General features: G+C 37.1%; 1 pseudogene; it reads right to left on the bottom strand.

The window, feature by feature from the left end:
- Window positions 1-1888: 1888 nt before the first annotated feature.
- On the bottom strand, window positions 1889-6187 carry LOC148914346 (uncharacterized protein At2g29880-like; annotated as a pseudogene).
- Between the last annotated feature and the right edge of the window lie 18587 nt (window positions 6188-24774).

Raw genomic sequence — 24774 nt, 5'->3', positions numbered from 1 at the left:
CCCCACTTTTCAAGTTCACGTGCCTTTTACTAAAGCTGATGACAATTAGATATGAATTTTTTAATCTCAATTAGATATGCTTTTACTTGCTCAATGTTAATCACAATTAGATATGCACTTTTTAATAGAATAATGAAATAGAAAAAATAAGGATATTCCATTTATCTTTACGAAAAGTGATGTTCCTGAGAAGGCATTACCATATGTGCCAAAGGCATCGTTCGCGCTAAATGATGACGAGATGCTGAGGGTATCGCATGCGTCGGAGAGGTAGGGTGCCGATGATGGGGGTGCCAAAGGCATCACACTCGTTAAATGACAGGGGTGTCGAAGGTATCGCACATGCCGAATGACGGGGTGCCAAATGCATTGCACACGCCAAATGACGGGTGCTAAAGGCATCGCATGCACCAAATGACCGAGGTGCCAAAGGCATCGCACGGGACTGAGAGGTGGAGTGCCGAAGGCATTGCATGTGCAGACCGATGACGGGTTGTCAAAGGCATCACACGCATCGAAAAGGCGGGGTGCCAAAGACATCGTACGCGTTGAATGATGACAAAGTGTCGAAGGCATCACACACATTGAATGACAAAGGCGTGCCGAAGGGTAAGGTCTCATGATCTGAAGGTAGGCAGCGTTCAGCAATCATTATCTTCTTATTGAAATGAATTACTTCGTCTTCCCCTTGGACTTGAATTGGTGGTATTACCATTCAGTACTTTGAATCTTGTTGAGATGGTGGTTTGCCCTCTTGGTCATGAATGGCATACAAGGTATGCAAAGTGATAGCCGCATCTTGGTTGACTTTTCCTTGAACTCATGTGTAGTTTTTTCCCCTAATATTAAATATTGTGGAAAGTTATGAACATGCCACTTACCTTATGGAAGCGAGCCACGTAGGCGTCCCTTGAAATGTCATATTTTGCAATTGTTGCCTTAGCATTCACCGTTGCTCCAGCATGGTACTACCGAAAGGCCTATTAGGTGATGCTGATTGTATGAGTGTCGAAGGGCACTGAAGAATGGGAGAACAACAAAAGCCTTTTGTGTCGATTCCCACAAACGGAGGCAAACTGTTGATACTAAAACATGGACGGCCAAGATTGAGTCCAACTTAGAGATGAGCTGTGATGGATGATGGATGAAGGTGAGGACCTTCAACATGTGTGAATATTTGGGCAAGCAATAAATATACAGAAGACAAGATATACATGGTTTACCCTTAATGAATGGGCTCCATCCACAAAGAAATATATTCTCATTCTTATAATAATGTGTATTTACATTTGTACAAAGAGTGAGGCCCAAATATAAAGGGAAGAAAGGAGAAGCCCATTACTAAAGGTCAAGCCCAGCCTAGGGATCCCTTCCTAAGTAGAGAGGTCTCCTTTTATAGGTGAATGGGATTTTACACATCATGTAATATTCCAATGTGAGACTCTTTGCCTTACTTAGATTTTCTTCTAGTTGCTTGGTCAGATATGGTACAAACAAATGATAATCTTGGTAAAGAAAAGTAAAACCCAACACAATCTTCCCAATTTTTTAATATCCAATTTGATGTAGCTTCATGTCCTCCTAGGTAGTATCTCTCCACATATCTAAAGCTATGCTAGCCCTCCATGCATTAGCATCTTCTTGTTGTTGCTCTTGGGTTTAAACAATATGTTCAAAAGTATCATCTTCATTAACTAGTTATATTGCATATGAAGATGATGAAGATTCATTTGTTGGTTCAATTGGAAATTCATTAGAACGATACTCTTTGTGAAGAAAGCTATGTAGTGCTACACATGCCAACACAAGCTCTGCTTGTGTCTTAAATGTTAATGGAGGCGCCGATTTAAAAATTATGAATCGCAATTTAAAAATATCAAATGTCCTCTCAATCACATTCTGTAAGGACGCATGGCAAAGATTGAACAATTCATTTTCACTTTGAGGAAATCTACAATCCACCGAAATATTTACCTAATTATATATATAATACATATAAAATTAGTATGAAAAGTTTTAAAAAATATATTTATCATTTAAAAAATAAGTACTTACCTTGGGGCACTTTAAGTCCATTCCTCCTTGATAAAGCATCACGTAGTAGCTTTGAATCATGAGTTGAACCCTTCCACCCACTAAGAACATACATGAATTCCAAATCAAAGTTACAAGCTGGTGATAGTTGGGAGAGTCGATGACACGACTGGTTTTTTGGAAGACTCACTGCATAACATCGTCATTCATGTTGGGGGAACCCAGAGCCCTCTAGTCTCAACAAAAAAGAGAAAATGGAGGTTGCTGTAGAAATTTCAATCCCTTGCACCTAATCATTCTTTTTTCTTTCTTGGATTGTTTACTTGAGAGAGGAATCTTGCTCCAATTAAAGAAGGAAAAAAATATTTATATCTTTCTTTATAGATATCATATATGAGAAACAAGGGAGGTTAGGGTGGGGAGGGGTGAGGGATGACGATGGGTTGAGGGTGGTTGCTCAGAGAAAGGGGATGAGAGAAAAATTGGTGGAGAGAGTTTTTTGTTTTTTGTTTTTGTTTTAAATTTCCAGTATTTTTTCTATTATAAATATTTATCATGCTTTATAAATGTATTTATTATTCTTTAATAATTTGTAAGTCTCATATCATTTGTCACGTCATAAGTTAACGGATTTTTTTACAGCAGATTGACGGAGGTACGAAAGTGGTAGAAAAATTAAATTTTGGGTACGAAGTTGAGACGAAAAAAACTTTAGGTAGCAAAGTGTAAATTTCGGGAAACTTGCGGGTAGTAAAGTGAAATTTACCCATTAGTTTAATCAAATTACAACCAAAATACTTCAACCAAATTATAACTAAAATAGTTCAACCAAAGTACAACCACAATAGCACAAACAAAAATATAATTCAACGAAATCCATGACGATCAAAATATATTAATCATCCTAACTTGAAGAGTATCCAAGATGAGCGCTCTTTGGATGACATCTTCAAGAACAAGTCCTTTTTTGCTTTAGTATTAAGTGTTCAGTTCAATTTTTTACAAGATTTATCATGTCATTCACCCAATGTTTTTAGTTCTTGAAATTGTTTAGGTTTTTTTTTCTCCCTTTTTGTGTTTCTATAGGTTTTACCTTGGTTGGAATAAATGTGAGCTAAAAGTGCATTATTGAATATAAATTCTATTTTTGCTCATTTTCGCAGGTCAACTTCTTGGCCTTGGATCAGCATGTTTTGGTGCTTGGATTTGGGGAAGATCTTCATGAAACATGTTCCAATGGATGTTGACTACAACATATCCAAATTTGAGGTCCATTGAACAAGTATAGCCTATCCAACCGATCTAGCATTGATCCTAACTCTAGAATTGTGGTTTGGACCACATTTACCTCCATTGGAAGTCACCCTCCATTTTCTACTTGTTACCACATCACTTGGTAACAATGTTTCACTTAGATAAGCTGGAATCTCTCTCAAGATATTGAAAGTTAAAGAAATAATGAAAGTGGAGGCAAGTGGAGAGAAGGGCCAAAGAACTTTGGGTAGAAAGTAAAGTATCCTATGGAGTAACTAGTAGGAAAACAGAAAGAGGAGAAGGTATCTAAGGGGCAGTAGTCAAGCAAGAAGAAGTATTCTCTACACTTTGTAATTTCTAATTTTTAGAGAAGGGGGAGAGCAAGGACCAACCAAAGAGAGGGGAGAATGGCATGATAATTGGAGAGAACCTTGGGGAGCCTTAAGGCAAGAATCCAAGGGGTTGAAGATGCAATTCTCTTTCTCCTCATTGTTTTTAGTTTCTTTCATTTTATTTCTTTATTGTATTTTCTTAGTTTCACTGTAACTTCTTATTTTTATAGGGCTTAGATTGAAGCTCTAAACGTGATTACACTTTTGTTTTGATGCTTTAAGTTTATGAATTTCTAGATGTTGTCAATGAATTCCTTTTCACTAAATTAATCATATGCTATGTGTTTGCTTCCTTTGAATTATCACCTTAGGTTGTATGCATCTAGCTAAAGTTGAGAAGTTCTATAAGATGCCCAAGAACATAACTTCCAATTAGCAACAAATAATTGATGAATTCAGCTTCACTAAAATAATCTATCCTTGATGTATGTTTTTCTTTGATAGATCACCCTTGAAAGCATGCTTCTTGAGATTGTTGGGATTATATGTACCTTCATGTTTTCCTAAGCAACTGATGGATGAAGTAAGAATCATCCATGTTAATTGGTTTCTTGAATGCCTAATGTAAACACCATGTTTATAAGGGCATTTTATTACATATTTGTTATCCTAATATAAATTTGTTAGGGCCTTAGTTTATTCTATTTGAACTAATTAGATATTTTTCACAAAATGTGAAGTAAATAAAAAAATTTGCTAAAAATTGAATTACAAAGCCAAAAGGAGGAACGAACCCAAAATGTGCCTATAAGCAGACTGCAGTACATTCACTGTCAAATTAGGCCAGCAGCTATGCAATCAAGGAATATCAATCTTTTCAATGGCTTTTATTGAGAATTGGAAACAGGGCCTTAGTCCATTGGAAAGATCGTTTTAGGGGCTTCAATTTGGTGTGGTCAAAGTCTTCATTTGGAGTTGGGAAGCCCAATGCATGAGCTATGCATGCATTATGTTGTTAATGGATTATTTGATTGAGCCATTTGCCATTGAAGTGTTGTATCAAGAAGAATAAAGAATGAGAAATGGCATTATAGGTTAGGTATTTGAGTTAAAAAAAGATTAGTGGCTTGTTGTTGTTGAGTAAGTTGGCCTATAAATAGAGAAGTTCTCTCACTTCAAAAAAAAAAAAAAATCCATACAGAGTGCAATTTTTATGGTGACACCAAATAAAGTAGGGTGCAGTAATTAGGCACCAAAAAGAGTGGGGAAAAATGGCATTATAATTCGAGAGAACCTTGGGGAGCTGTTAGGTAAAGAACCAAGGGGTTGATGATGCAATTTTTCTTACTCCTCTTTGGTTTTTGTTTTTATCTTGTATTTAGTTTGCTATTTTATTACAGTCTAGTTAGATTATGTTAATGATGAAATACCATTTCAAAATAAAGTTCTAGTTTTTATCTTTCAATTCCCAACTATTATATTCTTCAATGTTTATAATTTCGGCTTCACATAATTAATAGGTTAATTTTCTTTTCACCACTTCTATCATGTATCTGTGGTAATTATTAAGAATTTAAGTTAAGCTATTACCACATCCTTGGTTTTGTATCACTAATATACAAATTTATTTGATCCTTTGTCATTAAATAATCTTTTTCACATAGGATGCTTGAATTTGTACTTATGAAGGAAAGGGAAATTTATATATGATTCATTAAAATGCACGCTTAGTTGATATGTCTTGTGAAAACAATAGATTGATTTTTAGATTGCTACTCCATGGGAATTGTTAGATAAATAGCTAGAGTTTTATGGAATAATTGTGTGGAATCAAAAACTTTAGTTATATTCCTTATTTTAGTTTATTTGCATTATCAATTTTATGCTTTATTTCATTTTCTTTTCCAACAAACAAATCATTTTCTTTTCCAATAAACAAATCATTTTCTCTATTTTCTTCAACCCCATAAGTTGTTGCATTGGTATCATCAACGCCCAATGCAATGGAGCCATTCCAAGTAGTAGTTCCACCCCAAACGACAATCTTCAAATGATCATAATCAACTACACTTTTTTCCCAAAGTTTACTGTGACTTAGGTGGGACTAGCAAAGAACAAATTATTCATTGTTAATATATTGCAAATAGCATATTGTACTAAACTAGTAAGCTATTAATATATTTAAAAAAATTATGAACTAAGCTCACCTTCAAGTAATCTTTCCATACTTCATCACTAGCACCGAACGTCTCTACAATTGGGTCCCACCCAAAGCCAGAGTTGTTACACATAAGCCTAGACATCTTGTTATATTGCTTCTTAAACCACTTCATTCAGCTCAAGTAATGATTATAAGTTTTTGGAAACCTAATTTTCGCATTAAGACGAGGAAATATCACTCTTTCTACATTTTACTTGCTAAGTCATCCATTACCATCATGCAATCCAATATTGATAGCATCCACCAATTGGTGCAACAACTCATTGGTATCGTCTATGGTCCAAGATTCATAGTTCTCAGATACTTTGTCCTTTCCTTTATTATTTCCTTATTGTGAATCCCTCATTTAAGTTACTATTACAACACTTGTAAGAAATAAAAGAAAATTGAAATCAATTGAAAATAAAATTGACAGGTCAGCTCTGCATAACTTCCAGCAAGTAATAAAACCTCTAATTGAAAATATTAACAAGTAGGCTCCATAAAAAACATGAAAGAAAAAGTATTGTACATAACTTCCAGCAAGTAATAAAACCTCTAATTGAAAATATCGACAAGTAACTTTGAAAAGAACTGTACAATAAATAAAAAAAAGCAAAAACTCAAAAGTAAAAGAAAACCCATGAATTGATTGTACTTACAATTTATAGCAAGCAGACTCCAGCAATTGGAAAATAGGGTTAGAGTTCTAGAACTCTTTCGTACTTTTTCGAAAAAAGATACAGAAAAAAATATAAGCAATTAGAGTTTGAAAATCTAATGGAAGAATGTCAAGAGAAAATAGAACTTGTGAGAAGAGAAGACCTACAAGAAGAGCAGGTTAGTACTGTGAAATTCGTCAATAGCAGAGATAGAGTGATAGCACAAAAATAGTATGAGATGATAACTATTGTGATTAATAAAACCTATAAGTTTACAGTTGAAAGGCTGATAGATGCAGGAGCCGATCTTAACTATATAAATGAAGGAGTGGTACCCACTAGGTATTTTCAGAATAGCTAAAAAATGGAAATTCAGTTTAAATTATCTAACACTGCTATGCTTAATTAGGGCATTTGTTTTGAAACCCCTTTTGTTGGGGTGAAAGGTTTAAACCAGTCTCTAATATTAGGAACACGATTTATTAATATGCTTTATCCTTTCTTTGTTTCTGAAGAAGGAATTAGAACTGAGGTAGAAGGTCAACCTATAATTTTTAGGTTTTCTCAACCACCGAAGCATAAGTATATTAATGAAATCCAAGAAAAAATAAAAAGGAAAGAAAATTATTTATATCATTTGAAAGAAGAAATGCAGCACAAAAGAATAGAGGATCAACTGCAGAATAATAATTCAAAGAAAGAATTGATGAAGTCTAAAAAATGTTCGAAAATCAAGTTTGTGTTGAAATACCCAACACCTTTTGGAATAGAAAGAGAGACATAATTGAATTGCCATATGAGCCTGATTTTGACGAAAAGAAAATCCCAACCAAAGTCAGGTCAATTCAAATGAATGATAGGTTAATAGAAATTTGTAAATCTAAAATACAATATTTATTGAACAAAAGGTTAATCAGGAAAGCTCATCTCTTTGGAGCTGTTCGCCTTTTATGTTGAAAACACGGCTAAATTGGAAAGCGGAGTATCCAGATTGGTGATAAACTATAAACCTCTCAACAAAACCTTAAAATGGGTCAGATACCCGATTCCTAATAAAAAGGATCTCTTGGATATATTAAATAAGGTAGTCATCTCTTCTAAATTTGATATGAAATCAAGATATTGGCAAATCCAGATCGCCGAATAGGATAGGTACAAAACAACCTTTAATGTCCCCTTTGGACATTACAAATGGAATGTTCTACCTTTTGGATTGAAAAATGCCCCTTACGAATTTCAAAACATTATGAATGATATATTTAATCCTTACACTGCTTTTACCATTGTTTATATTGATGATGTTTTAGTTTATTCTAATTCTTAAGAACAACACTTTAAACACCTAAATATTTTCTTGAAAGTTGTAAAGTATGCAGGATTAGTGGTGTCGGCAAAGAAAATGAAATTATTTTCTTCAAAAGTTCTCTTTTTGGGACATAATATTAATAAGGGACTGATAATTCTGATTGATTGAGTAATATCCTTTGCTGATAAGTTCCCTGATGAAATTAGGGACAAGCAACAATTACAAAGGTTCTTAGGAAGTCTCAAATACATAAAGGACTTTTTATAAGGATTTAGCCCAAGACTCAAAATTGTTATACCAAATGTTGAAAAAGAACCCCATTCTCTAGTCTGATGAACACACTAAAGTTGTTAGGAGACTGAAAGTCAAAGTCAAAGTCAAAGAACTTCCTTGTTTAGCTCTAGCCAACCCAGAAGCCTTTAAAATCTTTGAAACCAATGCTTTAGAAATTGGGTATGGGGGAATCCTAAAACAGAAAGTCGATAACTCAGAAAAATTGGTTAGGTTTACCTCTAGAATTTGGAAACCAGCTCAAAAGAATTATTCCACTGTTAAGAAAGAAATGCTAGCCATTGTCCATGCTGTTTCTAAATTCAAAAGCGATCTTTTAAATAATTTTTTTTTTATAAGAGTGGATTGCAAGGCTGCAAAAGACATTTTGTTTAAAGATGTAAAAAATTTAGCATCAAAACAGATTTTCGCAAGATGGCAAGGAATTCTTTTTGCTTTCGATTTTGATATTGAATTTATTAAAGGAGAAACTAACGCACTCCCGGACTTCTTAACTCAGGAATTCTTGCAGGGTGAGAACCAAAATCTCTGGACAGATGACTCCCAGTAAGAGTCCCTTAGCTCTTACTAAGTCATCCCCTCTTGATCCAAAGTCACTAATGTCTTTTTCTCCATATAATAAGGGTAAGGAGAAGCAGATTGCTGAAAATCTATTCCATGAATATATAAATATGTCCGTAGCAATCATTGAAATGAATGATCTAGACAAACGTACTTGAATTTTCTAGTTGAAAAATATTTAAGGGATAACCTTCCTCCCTTGAATAAGCCTCGTATTTTCTTTTGATTGGGACCAAGTTTGTTATTATTGTTCATCGTCATAGGGGTGAAAATACCAACATGATAGAATTCTCTAAAATCCAAATTCAAAATGTCATCTCCTTGGAAGAGTAGGGTCCTGTCCATCCTGAAATTAGGCCATATTCATATAATTTCTGGGATTATAAAAAAGCATGAGAATATGTCTTATGTTTTCAAAATCAAAACTATTCTCACTCTTGGTTTATCTAGTTTAAGTTTCGAGCTCTGGAAGAATTCCCTTATTGGTTCAAGAGCTTTTTCCTTATTTGGGGTCTTACTTTGGAATACCTTCCTCCTAAAATTAACTAATCTTTTCAAATGAAATTTTGTAAATGTAATAAAAACCATCTTGATGAAAGGACATTATTCATGTGGTTCATGATAATGTATGAACTACCCTGGATACTAAAATGGGAATATGTTGTTTCGGAAGATGTTGATGATGAATGGACATATATCCCTAATTTAGTCCGAAGTATCTTTATCAAATGGTGGGATAAATTCACTAAAAATCACTTAGCCCCGCCAAGATCACCCCAACGCTCATCCCATCTTTTGACCTTATTGCTGCTCAACCTTTGGCCACTTCTTTTGCTAACTTAAGTGTCTCTCAAAGGTTACAACTGTTGATAGACCAGCCAGGCTCAAGTTCATCAAAAGAAGACTTGAAAAATAAAGTTCTCGAGATCCTTGATCTAGATGACAAATCCATGGTATCAGCATCTGCCACTCAGCCTGAAGATGAGGTCGACCTTTTTGCTAACGAAGATATGCTAGACAATTGTCATCGAAATCTTTATGGTGGGCTTTAGTAATATTTTGTCTGATAAGAAGACAATTCGTACTTATTGTAATTTTAGGATGAAACATTTTCCTATTGCTTTAACTTTACTTTTTCTCTGATTAAAGCAAGATGCTCCTGCTTTCACTTTACTTTTGTAAAAGTTTGCTTTTTTCTTTTGGCCATTTGCATGAAAGTTCAGCAAGAATCATCAATGTGAAGATGCCACTCTATTGTAGGCTACTTTGTCACTTCCTGTCTCTGATTGACACTTCAATAGCCCCGAGGCTTTAAATTGAGGACTTCTCCTCAATTGCAGATCATCGAAAAATATTGCCTCAGAAATAAAAAATTTGTATTTTGAGTGTTTCGGTGTTTTATTTCCAAAGTGTTGCTTTTGCGCTTCTATTAAGCACTACTGCCTTTCTACTTCTATGTAAGTTTGCTAAATATTAATGATATCGTTTTTAATTTCGTTATATTCTTATCCTTGGTTTTGGCTTTGTATGTTTGAGTTTCTTATAATTATTTTGTTTATTCTTTACATCTCCACACTACCTTCCAAATGTAAGCTTAAAAATGATTAAAATTTTGCTCTTAAGAGTACTATGTATATGCATATGTATATGGGTATATGTGGATTTATTTCCAGTTGAGGTTTCTTGAGCATGTGTATTGAGAGTACTCTGCACAAGCATGAACATTTAAAATAAAGATCGGAATTGAGATTGGATATTTTGAAAATTACTTGGCATATTGTATTTTTGCAAGGGTATGGTTGCGGGAAAAAGGATTTTGGGTTTTGATAATTATATGTTATATTAACAGGTTAACTTGGGTGGTGTTGAATTTACGGTTTTACAATAAGGTTTAAATTAACAAGTTTAAATGGTTTTCCTTGTTTTATGTCATGATATGAAATTTTACCTAACTGGAATATTTTCTAGTGTTGGATCCACACGTTTATCGAAGATGGATGAGATTATTTATGTTGAATATAAATTATGTTTAACGCTTTGGTTTTGTCCACTCACACTTTTTGTATTACGGCCCCAGGCTCTAGATATCTAAGGTTGAAACAACCACATCGGGGCATAGCCGCTATCCGCACTATAGGAATTCCTTCTTTATCTTTCTCTGCTTTCCTTTTCCCTGGGTTGTAAACTTAATCTTTAATTGCTCTACTTGCTTGTTTTCAGTTTGGGTAGAGGGCGTAAAGCCCATTTGAATAGTCTTAACTGTTGTATGTGCCTTTGCATTGTGCATGCTAGAAGTTGGGTTTGTTCTGGCGCTTGTTTGCAGTACTGTAAATTGGAAATGTACCAATTACAGGGGAGACTTTGTTGAAATTTCGGTAGAAGTCGAATTGCCTATCAATTTAAATTAGGGCTAAAGGGATTTTTGGTAAAGTGGGTCTGACATCGATTAGATGTTGGACGAGAAGCAGGGTTTGTCACAGTTCCGAGAGGAAAAGCTGGGAAGGGTCCTATCAGTGGTTGTCTTCTTGGTTGTCATGCTAATCGTCGGAGCAGAAACTCCTTGTGGAACTTTCTCCGGATAATTCTATCATTTCCTTCCTTTTGCTTCTCTTGGGGTCTTTCAGATATGACATATAATTGCTTTTCGATTTCCCCAAAGCTTCAACCGCCATCCTCTTTATTTAACATAACTCCTTCAGTATCTCCTTGAGCGCATAGTTGCGAGGCTAGGTTCTCATTCCTCTGCTTTTGGTCTGATATCTCTAGCCACTGATTGATTTTGCAAGAGTTCCCACAAATGGCGCCAACCATTGGAGAAGAAATTCTTACAATAAGAATATCTTCCACAGGTTTTCTGCTTTACTCTGCATGCAAGATAAATGAAACAAAGTCTTTAAGCAATGCTCCTCTGAAATCAAACGAGAGATGGCGGGGCACCTGCAAAATGTACCCTGATGGTCAAGGCAGTTGTTGAGTGTATTCAAGTGCACAAGTTAATTCGAAATCCCATACCTCGATCTCGATGTGAAGCCTCACTTTTATACCTAGAGACATCCTTTAGATGCAAGCTCTACTTTACACATCCAATGCCCATCTTCACCATTTTTAGGTTACTCTCAACCCTCAACCACGTCTTTCTTGTTCAACAATTCATTCAGTTATGGAAATATGTGTTATTGAATGGATCAAAGGTGGAGTTCGCATTATGTTGATCCCACGTCATATAAAGTTTGTCCAATCTCATGGATCGCAACGCATCCCAACATATGTTGTTAGGTTGTAAATATCAGAACCCAAGTTGTTGGGCTTTGTACATTGGAACCTATGTTATTGGGTTGTGCATGTTAGAACCCATTTTGTTGGGTTGTGCACATCCGAACGTGAGTTGTTGGGCTTTGCACATTAGAACCCACGTTGTTTGGTATATTATTTGGTTGCGTGCATTCGAACCCAAGTTGTTGCGCATCTGAGTGGTGCACATCTAAACCCACATTGAGTTTGTGTACATCCGAACGCATGTTGCATGGAGCACATCCAAACTCATGTTTGGCGTGTCGATGGAACCTGAATCCTTTCTCGCGACGTGGCGAATCTCTGAATCCTCACTAACAACACCTCACCACAACAAAATCGAACACAAATCAGATTTGAAGATGTGATAACGGAAACAAAAAAGAAACTTAAATATGAGCAGAAAAAGAAAATCAGAAACCAAATCAATGAACAAAATCGCTAAAATATATTTAAAAAATTGAACAAAAATCAAATTGTATAATTCATACCTCAACCACAACGAATGCCTTTGTTTCTTGATACTATCGCCTCTCGAAACAAACAAAAATTCAATTAAGCGTGGGCTCGGTTTGGTTTGGTTCAGTGTTGAGTCAAAACCATACATCGAACCGATCTCCTCGGTGGAGGAAAACTCAACGCCGACACGAACCACAACCTTAAAAAACCAAGGTCGTCATCCACCAAACAACGGTTGCGCAGCTTGGTTATGATTTTCCACGTCGATAGCTTCGCACCATGGGAAAAGAATGAGAGAGGACAGTTGAGCAGTGCAACCGGCGTGAGGTTTTCTATGTTGATAGCTTAGCAGTTGGCGGTGATGGCTTCGCAGCAAAGGAAGAGATGATAAGAAGATAGATGGGAGGAATAGAAGAAAAGAAAAGAGGATATGATCACAACATCGAGAAGAATAAGTTGAGAGAGAGAGAGAGAGAGAGAGAGAGAGAGAGAGAGAGAGAGAGAGAGAGAGAGAGAGAGGGAGAAGATGAAGACATGTAGCTGTAAAGGAAAAAATAAATGAGGAGAAGTGTTAGGTTTCCCTAACACTTTAATATATTTTTTAGTTTATATGGAATAAGAACTTATTAAATATATTTGTTGTACTATATTTACACAAAGGAGTTGGTTAGTCTCGTAGTGCAAGTGATTGATTCAAAGTTGGATGATCGGGGTTCGAAACCTCCTGCCTCCAATGTTTGCTAATATTTATCATTTTAAAGCTACACGTCCTATTCAAGTGAATCGGTGTTTTTGATAATTGCGAACCATGCACCAAATCGAGTTGATAAGTCTAGTCCTATTTTTCACCAAATTTTCAATTAAATAAATTTAAAAAATCGAATCAAACCAAACCGTTGGTTTGGTTATGTCATTTTTCCGGTTTATCAGTTCAATTTGCCAAGCCCTAACTTCAATGCAGAATGCTTGCTCAAACCAAAACAACGAGACAAGATGAAAATAGTAGCGAGCTAACTCGATAAAAAACAATGATATACGTTGAAAAGAAGAAAAATATGTGTTTAAATTAAAAAAAATGAAGATAAAATGTCATTTCAAATATAAATTAAACAGGCCCTAAATCACATGAGAAGGCCTCAAGCTAATAAAAATTCAAAACTAGATGACTAATCCCAAAACAAAATGCTTGAATGAGATCTAATACTTCTTTTTTTTTTACTAATTATTATATATTTTGTAATTAAATTAATTCATGCTTGAAAAACATATGCCTCACCTTCAGTTGTAGATCACGTGCGCCTTGCAACACCTAAACTCCGTCACGTATGCCAAAATATGAAATTTGCTAAACAAATTGAGGCTTGAGGCGATTCTCGCATGAAGTCCAAAATCTTTGGCACAAGCAGAGGGGCAAATTTTGGCCTCTCTCCAAGAGATTTTTCGATGCGAGGAGGTGCACTCCTTGTGCCTCTGTGGCTCCTCCACTGCAGGGGCATACATATGTCTTTAGTCAAACTTCACCTGCAAGTTAATTATGTTGGCTATGTTTAGCATACTTATGCATCCACACAAGCATGTGGTGAAGAAACAATGTCCTTACTATAAAAAAAATTAAAAAATTAAAAAAAACCTAATAAAGTGATGCAAAAAGTTGGATATTTGTGAGTAGGAAATTCAAAGTATTGGCAATCAATAGTCCAAGTTACCACATATTAGAGGGGCAAGATAAATTAAAAACCTTCAACGGCATTTAGCCCAAACATACATAATTAAGGATACTTACTTATGGCTTGTGTAGTTCTCTCATTTTCTATCGAGAATTTGCACAACTCAATAATCTTGGTCGGGCCACAAATGTTGCCCCGACCAAGCCTCCAATAGTAAAAGGTTTACATGGGAGAGCTTGTCACCAAAGAGACATTTGGTAACTAAAATTTTCAACCGTTAAGGAATTATAGTGATACATGTATTGGAAATTAAAAGCATTAAATAACCACCGGTATGGAAATGAAATTGATAACATTTGAAGCTATTAAAGATAAATATATAAAGGCGTAGACCAAAAAACTTATACAACATTAAAGCTTTTGAATTCAAACTTCATCTAAACTTTGCAACAAATTATTAATTTGTCCTGTTTGAATGACCAATAAAAACTTCTACTATAGAACATTTAAAATTTTATTTTTAATAATATATTATCGCTTATTTAAACAAATATATATTTAATTTCAATGTAAGCCAATTAACTCTAATGATAGTTTGAAATACTCATAAATATAAATAAAAATCAACACTTGGCTAAAACCCTTTCTTTGAACAAGGGATTTTGTTATGTCATTTGTAATAACTCAAAAAGTTGATTATAATTGTGGAGTATTTGGATCAATAGAGTAGTTTGATGAGAGTCTCAAATTACATCTTTTTAATATTATTTTGGAGACTTTATTATATAATTTTGGGTTAATAAATATAATTTTGGAGACTTTATGTTACGTTTTATTCTCACCGACTGGATTTATGAATTTTCTATATTAATTTGATGAACTTATTAGGTGAATTTATCTTCTGTAGGAAGTTGGAAAACCAAAAGATGAAGACATACATTTGTCTAAATTCAAGTCAGGTGTGAAGAGAATTGCTAGCGGATTTTATTGAAGAATTGATTGTGGGATTATTGTGATTATAAAGAAAAGTAAAGAGGGAGAAAAGAAGACAAAACATTGAAGCTAAAGAGCCTATTTCATGTTATTCATAGCCATTTAACGCCCACTTACCTCACCGTTATTTCTTTTCCACTAACTCTCCACCATCAACACATGTTTAATCCAATTAATCCCTCACTTAAACCCTTCATTACCCACCACGAATGTATTAACTTCTCACTCATCTCATTGACTACTATAAATCACCCATCAACTTATTTGGCAAGGGCACCACTATGACAGATTTCTTTATCCATTTAATTCAAAATTTAGTTTATGTTTTCCTTTGTAATGAGTTACTAGAACTCTAGCTAAGCTAAATGGAATGTTCTTTGAGTAAGTTTGTGAATTGTTCTTTAATTCAATATACAGTATGAATTATTAAATCCTTTTATTTTTGGTTGTTCAATATTTTCATATCCTTTTATTTTGATTGATGTCAAGTGCTATTATCTTTTCATGAGTTCAATTTTATTTTTCTCATTGTTAAGAACTGACTTAGCATACTTTTAAATTAAAAGAATAGATATTAAGCAATTCCATTTTCTGAACAATCATGAATAAAAGATAACATTGAAAAATTAAATCGGTTTTAATTTATTTATCTTCCGATTAAAGTTTCTCAATGATGATTTTAATCGAGTTATAATTTGAATTAAAGAGCATAAAATATATGTTGTTTAAAAAATTGAACCTTGATGCCTTAGCATTTCCATTATTGATATTTCATTTTTAAACTCAATTTCCACAACAATCAAATCAAATTACTTTTCCATTTTGCTTGTCACTTTTATTGTGGTACGTTTAATTATTTCTTTGTGTGCAGATATTTGCCTACTTGCTCCTTGAGGATACGATACTTGGACTTCCAAGATTATTAATTCGTGTGATTACTTGCACTTGCGTAGACGCAACATAGCTTGAACAAGAGTTATACGGAACACTTGTGTTTGATTGTGGTGTTGGTGAGATATATCTTATGCTTGACTTAGAGACCATGTAAGGGGTTCATGGAAATCTTTATAGAGGTTGATTTAATTACATTTCATAAATATTATATTATTGTTTAATATTATTTTTTTAAAATTTATAGAAAAAATGGTATTTCATTAAATCGAAAGGAACATTACATGGTAAGAGCTAGCATGTTGACAGCGGCCTCGTTAAAACCTTTCCAAATAAACAAAATCCCGGGGTAGGAAAGAGTATCACCCATGCCCCATGCTATTGACTAAACAAAATAGTCAAACAACTTATATAAAACAAACCAACCTAAACCCTTAAAACAACATCCCATCACTACGTAGGTACTGTCAAAGAAGCCCTCCTATGATTTAGAAAAAGGATCATAGTTCTTCGTACATAGTCAAAAACATACTATGGGTATCACAATAGATTCAGCCAATCATCCAACCGCAAAACCATTGAAACACATCTCATCACTACGTAGATACTATCAAAGAAAGCCTCCTATGATCTAAAGAAAGCATCATAGTTCTTTGTACAGAGTCAAAAACGTATTGTGAGCATCATAACAAATCCAGTCAAACACCAACCGCCACCTCCAATTTTCTTGATTCAGAACCCCAGCTGACAAGCAAGGGAGACCAAGATTGGCCTCATCAGTTGCGAAGCCTACGAATGTTCCATAGGAGAATTATTAGGGAGATATTGGAAACCCCTCGAGGTTGGTCTCCTCCACCTTGTCAACAAAATCCTTGATACAAAAACTATGCTTATTAGAAAAATCCATGCCACTAACAATTAGATGCCCAACACCAATTTTCAGACGCTTCTGATTCCTGCTTGGTGCCACATACTTGTCATCCCCTTAAGCAAAAGAGGCGGTGACCATCTCCATAGTGTTAAGATAGAGACCCCTCACTAGCGACTAGCTCCTTAGGAACCCAGAAAGGAAGCCAATGCAGCCACCACATGGTGAACAAAAATGCAAAAAAAAGCCATACCCAATTCACCAAGAAGAACCCAAAGAGACAATCAGAGAAAACCGAGAAAGGCGGTAGAAAATTAGTAAAGAAAAGCGGAGAAACCCTTACCTTAGTGAGGACCGACCCAAATTCCACTTTTGTTCTTGGACCTACCCCAAAAAGTAGCCAGAAGTGCCCGGAATTGTGATCCCAAAATCGACAAAACTTTGAACCCAAAATCGAGCTATCAACGCAAGAAATTTCTAAAATCCTACCCAACCATCAACTAGAGCACGCAAAATGGATGAAATTCCATACTTGGTTCGTCATATTTGGTGGCCGGATGGCGGTGTACGATGCTGGCGAAATTCTAGCAAAATCGGTCAAATTTCTCGGCTTTCTCAGCTAGATTTTGATGGTGGCTGGGGTTGGAATGGGCGGAGGTTGACGGTGTAGCGCCGGTGAGTTTGGGTCGATCCGGTGGGTCGGGGTGGTGTCAGTGGTGGTGGGAGGATTGGTGGCGGTCGGGAGAAACAAAGCGAGGAGGGGTATCGCAAGGAAAGAGAGAGAGAGAAGATGTTTTTTATAAAAAAAAAAAATATGACTTGACAAATTACCATTTTGCCCCTCAACATATTTTATCGTAATTTATTCGTTATAACTCCGATTCGAGCCCACTACGTGTCTACGGACTCATTTCGTTGCGCTTTATGCAACGATAGAAGCGGAATTTTCAAACTTTTTCCCGGTCAAAAAGTCAACATTTTCTCTAATAATTTATTATATGGGCAAAATTGTCTTTTTCTCATAATAAATTAAAAATTAATTAAGGATCATGTTGTTACAATCTACCCCCTTATAAAAATTTCGTCCTCAAAATTTCATACATGTCACTTGAAAGGGTACGGATATTGGGCCCACATCTATTGCTCAAGTTCCCAAGTAACCTCCTCCGCAACTTAATATGACAGGAATTTAATTGCCTATGTTTCTCGGACCTCCACTTGGTAAAGCTTCAACTCGAGGGTCACTCAACTTTAAAACATTCCGAAACTGGCCTTTAAAACATGAATATCACCAAAATGAAAACTTAAATGTCGGGACTCTAGTACTTCTCCCAACCTTTGTTCGCTGTTGAGGGCTCAAGTCCCCTGATCAAATCTCGATGAAACCAAATTTAGAACATGTTGCGTTCATAAACAAAAGAGTCAAGCAACTATAATAAGATAAGGGTGTTGGCTCACGCTATGAGCCCTCACCTTAGGCAATACTATACATTCCCTTGCCTCTAATTATTCCTCATATCTCAAGGCTTTTAATACTTCAACATCAAAGACCCTCTGGAGTCAAGAATAATCACAATCATGTTGACAGCCAAATCGAAAGCTCTGACTAAGCAAACAGAAAAAGAGAAGTCTCCTTATTCCAACTAAGAGTATCCTTTGATAGCTAATATAATGCTTAATCTTCCTCCGAAAACTAAACACTTCCTTTTGTGATTTGATTTTCTCTAGCTCCCCCACTAAGAGAAGTCAGAATTCTTTGACTTGTTAACATTTTCCTTCTTTCTTTAGAATTTACAGATGGTATTACCAGTTTAATTATTCAAGAGGAATACCAGAAAGGATTATCTTTACTGAATTGTAATCATCATCCATCTCGCGATGGCTACTTCCCCAATCTTTTATAGTTAGCAACATGAACAACACCTTAATCTAGATGCAATCTCCAACACTGTCTAAGCTCTCGAATCCAAGATGCTTATAACTCCATTTTACTTTCTCCGACCCTCGACATAAAATTTTTATGTCCCCAGTAATAGTTCCTCTCAAACCAATTATTTTCAACATGTATATTACGTTTTTCATAAGAAAACCTCAACAAGTTTTTCAACACTTCTCAACACCTTTTTCTCGGTCATGCTGACAAGGCAAGGTAGCATGGAGTAATGTCAACAATTTACTGGAATAAGGATGCACACGAGGTGTCGGGTCTACAGGAATTTAACCTCATGCTCTAATACCAAATTGACAGGACGTGACCCAAATCCACTTTTGTTCTTGGACCTACCCCAAAAAGTGGCTGAAATCGCGATCCCAAAATCGGCAAAAATTGAGCTATCAATGCTAGAAATTTCTAAAATCCTACCCAACCAACAGCTAGAGCTGGCAAAAATTGATGAAATTCCATACTTGGTTGTCGATTTGGTGGCGAATGACGGCGCCTAACTCGCGAAATTCAGCAAAATCACCGAATTCTCGGCTTTCCGGCAAGATTTTGCGGTGGTTGGGTTAGAGTGGGTTGAGGTTGACGGCAGAGCGACGCCGATGAGTTTGGGTCCACCTGGTGGGTTGGGGTGGTGTCTAGGAGGATTGGTGGCGGTCGGGAGAAATAGATAGGGAGGGGTATCGCGGGGAGAGAGAGAGAGAGAATACGTTAAAAAAAAAATCTGACTTGGAAAATTACCATTTTGCCCCTCAACATATTTTATCATAATTTCTTTGTTATAACTCCGATTCGAGCCTACTACGTGTCCACAGACTCATTTTGTCGCACTCTATTGTAATGACCCGGTCCTAAATAAATGCTTAATTATTAATTAGACATGATAAAGAACCATTTTGCCCCTAGAATATTTTATTAGGTGTAAAGTTGACTTTTTGACTGAGAAGAAATTTGAGAATTTCAAATGTACCGTTGCGTAGAGCACGGCGAGATGAATCCGTAGACACGTAGTGGGCTCGAATCGGAGTTGTAACGAGAGAGATACGATCAAAATACCTATAGTGGCATAACCGTAATTTTGGTGAAAAGGGTTTGATAAAATCTGATTTCTCTCTCTCTCTCTCTCTCTCTCCTCTGTGCTCTCTCTCTCTCTCTCGGCGACCACCACAGACGGCCACGTTTTGGCTGGCGTTGGCTCATCCGACCACCAAAGTTGGGGCGGTACCAAAATGCCGCCATCCTCTTCCAACCCACCAGGCCCCGCCCACTGTGATTTCGCTGGAAAAAGAAGAAAGCGCAGACTTTGGCTCGTCGCTGGCCGATCTCTCTCCTCCGCCCGCCATTTTTGGCAATCAAGGTATGGAAATTCATCATTTCTTCAAAATCTAGCTGATGGTTAGGTAGGATTGCATCAATTCTTAGCCTAGGATGTCTGATTTTCGAATTAGATTTCGACCGAATTTTGGGATGAGATTTTGGCCACTTACTGTCAGTTTTTGGGGTATGCCCAAGAACAAAAGTGACTCCAAATAGGGTGTTACACCTAGGGTAGGAGTCTTAAGCCGTGGGTTATCGCTTTGAACATCCATGCACTGTCGGCGCGTGTGGCGCTTAGCAGGCTGTAAAAAGGGCTTTGGGTCCAATGTGATCTCCTGGTCCTCACGAGGGCGTAAATGTGCTCGGATTTTAATTTGAATATCGTTTGAGTCTCGAACGGATATCGTCTATTACAGCGTTATTCGGGTTCGCTAGGTTTGGACCGTTGGATGGTCTTGAGTTTATTATATGTTAATGTGGACATCCTTAGGATCGTGTAGGATCCGACGGATCGTAAAATGGAGTCTCGGATACTCCAAAAATGCCAACCCTAGGGCTAAGGTTATAGTAGCCGTTCGATCGTGCGATCGTGAGCAATCCGACCGTCCAATTTGGACCAAACTTGCAGGATCTGTGTCCTGAGCCTTGTAGAACCTATAGAAACTTTCGGATTGGAATTTGGAGGTCGTGGGCCCCGTGGGTCCGTTTGACCAAGTTTGAGTAGTTTAACCCTTGGTTGACCTTGAGTCTTCCAAGGAAGTATTACCTTCCTATGAGGATTATAATGCCCCTAGTGACAGGTCTTGAGCATTGTGGAGTTATGTGGATTATGTGGATTTTGGATATTAATTTATTGTCTTTAATTGGGGAATTATCGGATGCTATGTTATGGTTGAGGTTTTTGGATTATTAGGAATTATTATATATTTATATGATAAAGATGTTTGATTACACAGTGTAAGTACCATCCTGTACTATGATCTTGAGGTCGCACGTGACTTAGGTTATTCGGCGTGTTGACAGACCTCATAGGTGGCATTGGTAGTTCTGGCGTATGGGGAGATTATGGTGAGGTCCCACGTGTCGTAGGTTTTTCGGTGTGCGATGCGGACCCCATCGTGGCGTTGGTAAGTCTGCGTATGGGGAGATTATGTGATATTATGTGAGGTCCCACGTGTCATAGGTTATCCAGCGTGTGGACGGATCCCATACGTGGCGTTGGTAGTACCGGCATATGGGTAGATATTGTGATATTATGTTGAGGTCGCACGTGGCGTAGGTTATCCGGCATGTTGGACCCCATATGTGGCGTTGGTAGTTCCGGCGTATGGGGAGATTATGTGATATTATGTTGAGGTCCCACGTGTCGTAGGTTATCCGGCGTGCGGATAGACCCCGTACGTGGCGTTGGTAGTACCGTCGTATGGGGAGATATTGTGATATTATGTTGAGGTTGCACGTGGCGTAGGTTATCCGGCGTGTTGACAGACCCCATACGTGGCGTTGGAATTTCCGCCATATAGGGAGATTATGTGGTTATTAGATAGATTTATACCATATTGGGAAAGAACTACGTGTGGCTTGATCCCTCTCAAGGGGTACGTAGGGTGGTGCCTAGGTGCAGCCATGGACTAGATTTTATTTGTGTGGATTATGGATATTGGTTTTGACCAGGTTGTTGGTTCTGAAATTTGATTGAAAACGAGATGCGATTAAATAATCGTTCATACTCCCGTTTGGTTGAGGGAGGTTGTGTTAGATTGATTATAAGGAGCGTTTATAAAAATTGTTCGAATTCATTATCTGCATGGTTTAGAATATTGTTGACTGAGGAATGGTGTTGGTTGTTTGGCTTCGGATTGTTTGAAGGCCGGAGGCCAATTCGTGAATTGCATGAGACTTATTGTGCGTGCTGCTAGTTGAGATATTTTATGCAGGTTGGAATTTTTGGGAAATGTTCAAATTACAAGGAGACTCGCCAAAATTTTCAGTGAAAGTCTCGTGCCTATTCATTTTGAAAAAGAGGCTACAGTTTTAGTGAGTGAGCCCGGCATTGGTGTGATGCCGGGATTTTCACAGGATTTGTAATAACCCAAACCTTAATTAATATTTAACTATTAATTTATTAAGGAAAAATGACACTTTTGCCCTTAGATTATTTTTGTAAAGGAAAAGTTGACTTTTTGACCGAAAAAGAATCTGGGAATCTCGTTTGCACCGTTGCGTTGAGCGAGACGAAAAGAGTTCGTAGACATGCGGCACGCTCGATTCCGAGCTGTAACGAAGGAGGAAAGGTCTAGAAACCAAAAGGACGTAGTGGGAATTTTAAAGTTTGTCGGTGCTCTGATATCGCTCTGATAGGGGTCTCTATTTCTTCTTCTTCCTCATGAGAGAAACCAGATTTCTGGTTCTCTCCCTCTTTACACACACTTACCTTCAAGTGTCGAGTTCGTCGTCATCCGGCATCCGATTTGAGTGAAACTTGTTGTAAAAGCTTCGTATCGATGTCCTCTACCTAACCGACTCAGACACGGCCGCGTGAAACACGAAAAACTCAAAGGAAGTTGCGTTTTTGACAGAATTTCCAAGCTTTCGTTCTCCGTCGTCCGCCACCAAATCGGTTGGGTAGGATTTCAGAGATTTCAAGCGTAGATCGTCCGATTGTTTAAGTTAGGTTTCAATAGATTTTCGGTCACTGTTCTGGCCACTTCCAGCCACTTTTTGGGGTTGGTCCAAGAACAAAAGTGGTACCAAATTGGGTGTTTTACCTAAGTTAGGAGTTTGGGCTGGCGGTTTGGAGTTTTTCCGGCCGCCGAAAATTTCTCAAACCACCAAAACGCCGGCGCGTGTGGCGGCGCGTGGGCAATCTAGTGGGGACCACTCTCAGTTTCAGAATGATCCTCGTATTCTCACGCGTGTGTAGAAATTCGCAGATCTCATTTCAAACGTCGTTTGAGTGTTAAGCGGACTTTTACATAGTGTGCGTTATCCGGGTTCAGTAGTTTTGAATCGTTGGATAGTAATCACTTTTAGATATGTTAATCTAGACCTTGCCAGGATTGTGTAGGATTCGACGGATCGCAAATTGGAGTCCCGGATACTCCGAAATTGCGAACCTTAGGATTAAGGATTTAAAATCGTCGATTGTATGATCGTGACGAATCTAACCGTCCGATCGAAACCAAATTCACGGGACGCATGTCCTAGGATTAAAGAAACGTAATGTGGGCATATGAATAACTTTAAATTGATGCACGCACTCCTAGAAGCCGGGGGTCAGGGTTTTAGTTAAATATTTATACCAAGCAGTTTTATTAATATATTTTAATATGGTATTTGAATCAGGCACTCGGGCACCAATTGACCCACAGGAGGGACCTTCCAAAGGTCCAGCGAGCTCGGACCAACAGTGAGTGGACTATTTGTTTTCATAAATGAATTTATGCAATTTAGTTTCAGTATTTGATCTTGAATAAGTTTTATTCAAAGATTAGTGTTTTATAAGTGAGACATGCTTTTAAATATTTTGATTTGCATTCTGCCTAGTGGAATATCATTTAGAGATATAGGGAAAGAGAATTTTAGTTAAACATCAGATAAATGGCAGCAGAGTCCATGAAATTGATTATTTATTAGATCTTTCAAAAACTTGCTTATTATTATTATTGTTATTTTCTAAGCCACCTTAGGTACCCAGATATACAGATGTTGCCTTCAGAGATGATGATGTCCACGGACATCCAGGGTGCCTTCGAATTTTATAAGTTGCCTTCGGTTTAGTCGGCATGCTTGCAGTTGCCCCACGAGTTCTATGGTACCCGGACTCGTGTGGAGCGAGGCACGGATCAAGTTGACCAAGGTCCCCTGAATCCTGCGAGGTTGCGGCTCGGATTGACTTTGTGTCACCGAGATCTGCGAGGACGTATCACCAATGGTGATACGAGGAATTGAGGCATATCGAAATTGATGGATATCGGAATTGATGGAAATAAAGGGGTACACCCATGTGGTAGTTTTAAGCTGATTTCAGTGCTTTTAAGAGTTTAAAAGATGACTATGAGTATGATTGGCATATATTTATAAATATATGTGTGTGCTTTGATGTCAGTACGAATATAATGAAGAGAATGATTTTGTTTTGCACAAATTATTTTTACTGTGGGGTTAGTATGTTTCTTATCTATTTTTTTTTTCTAAACTTTGTTTTTGGGGTTCACTTACCTTTTTAATGTTTTGCGCCCCCAGCTGTAGACGTGCATCCGAGAGCCACCACAGGGCATTTCCCGCTTCCCGCTCTTCCCCATTTTGATGTAGGGTTCCTTGGTTCACAAGTGGTTACCTCCTTTGTAAATAAATCTGTATAGTTGCTCTGATATTGCCCTGGAACGTATTTACTGTTGGAACATACTTATTTTTGTATACTGGCAGTTGGTGTATATATTTAAATGCTTGTAGATAGGTGTAAATTTTGGGAACGTTCGATTTACGGGAGACTCTGCAATTTTCGGTAGAAGTCGGATTTAAGAAATTAAGTTTTTAATAAAAAGGCAACCAAGTCAATTGTGCTCGGCACCACTTGGATGTCGATTCTGACAGGGTTCGGATTCCAAAGTGGAATTTGGGTCAGTCTGTCGAGATTAAATCTTGGGTTTCGAGAAATTCGGGCGGGTCCTATCATCTACACAATGGTACAAATGAAATTTTCAAAC

This window comes from Prunus mume, unplaced genomic scaffold (assembly GCF_029339155.1).
Source record: "Prunus mume cultivar Tortuosa unplaced genomic scaffold, ASM2933915v1 scaffold18, whole genome shotgun sequence".
Classification (NCBI taxonomy): Eukaryota; Viridiplantae; Streptophyta; class Magnoliopsida; order Rosales; family Rosaceae; genus Prunus; species Prunus mume.
This window is presented reverse-complemented; position numbering and strand designations above follow the sequence as displayed.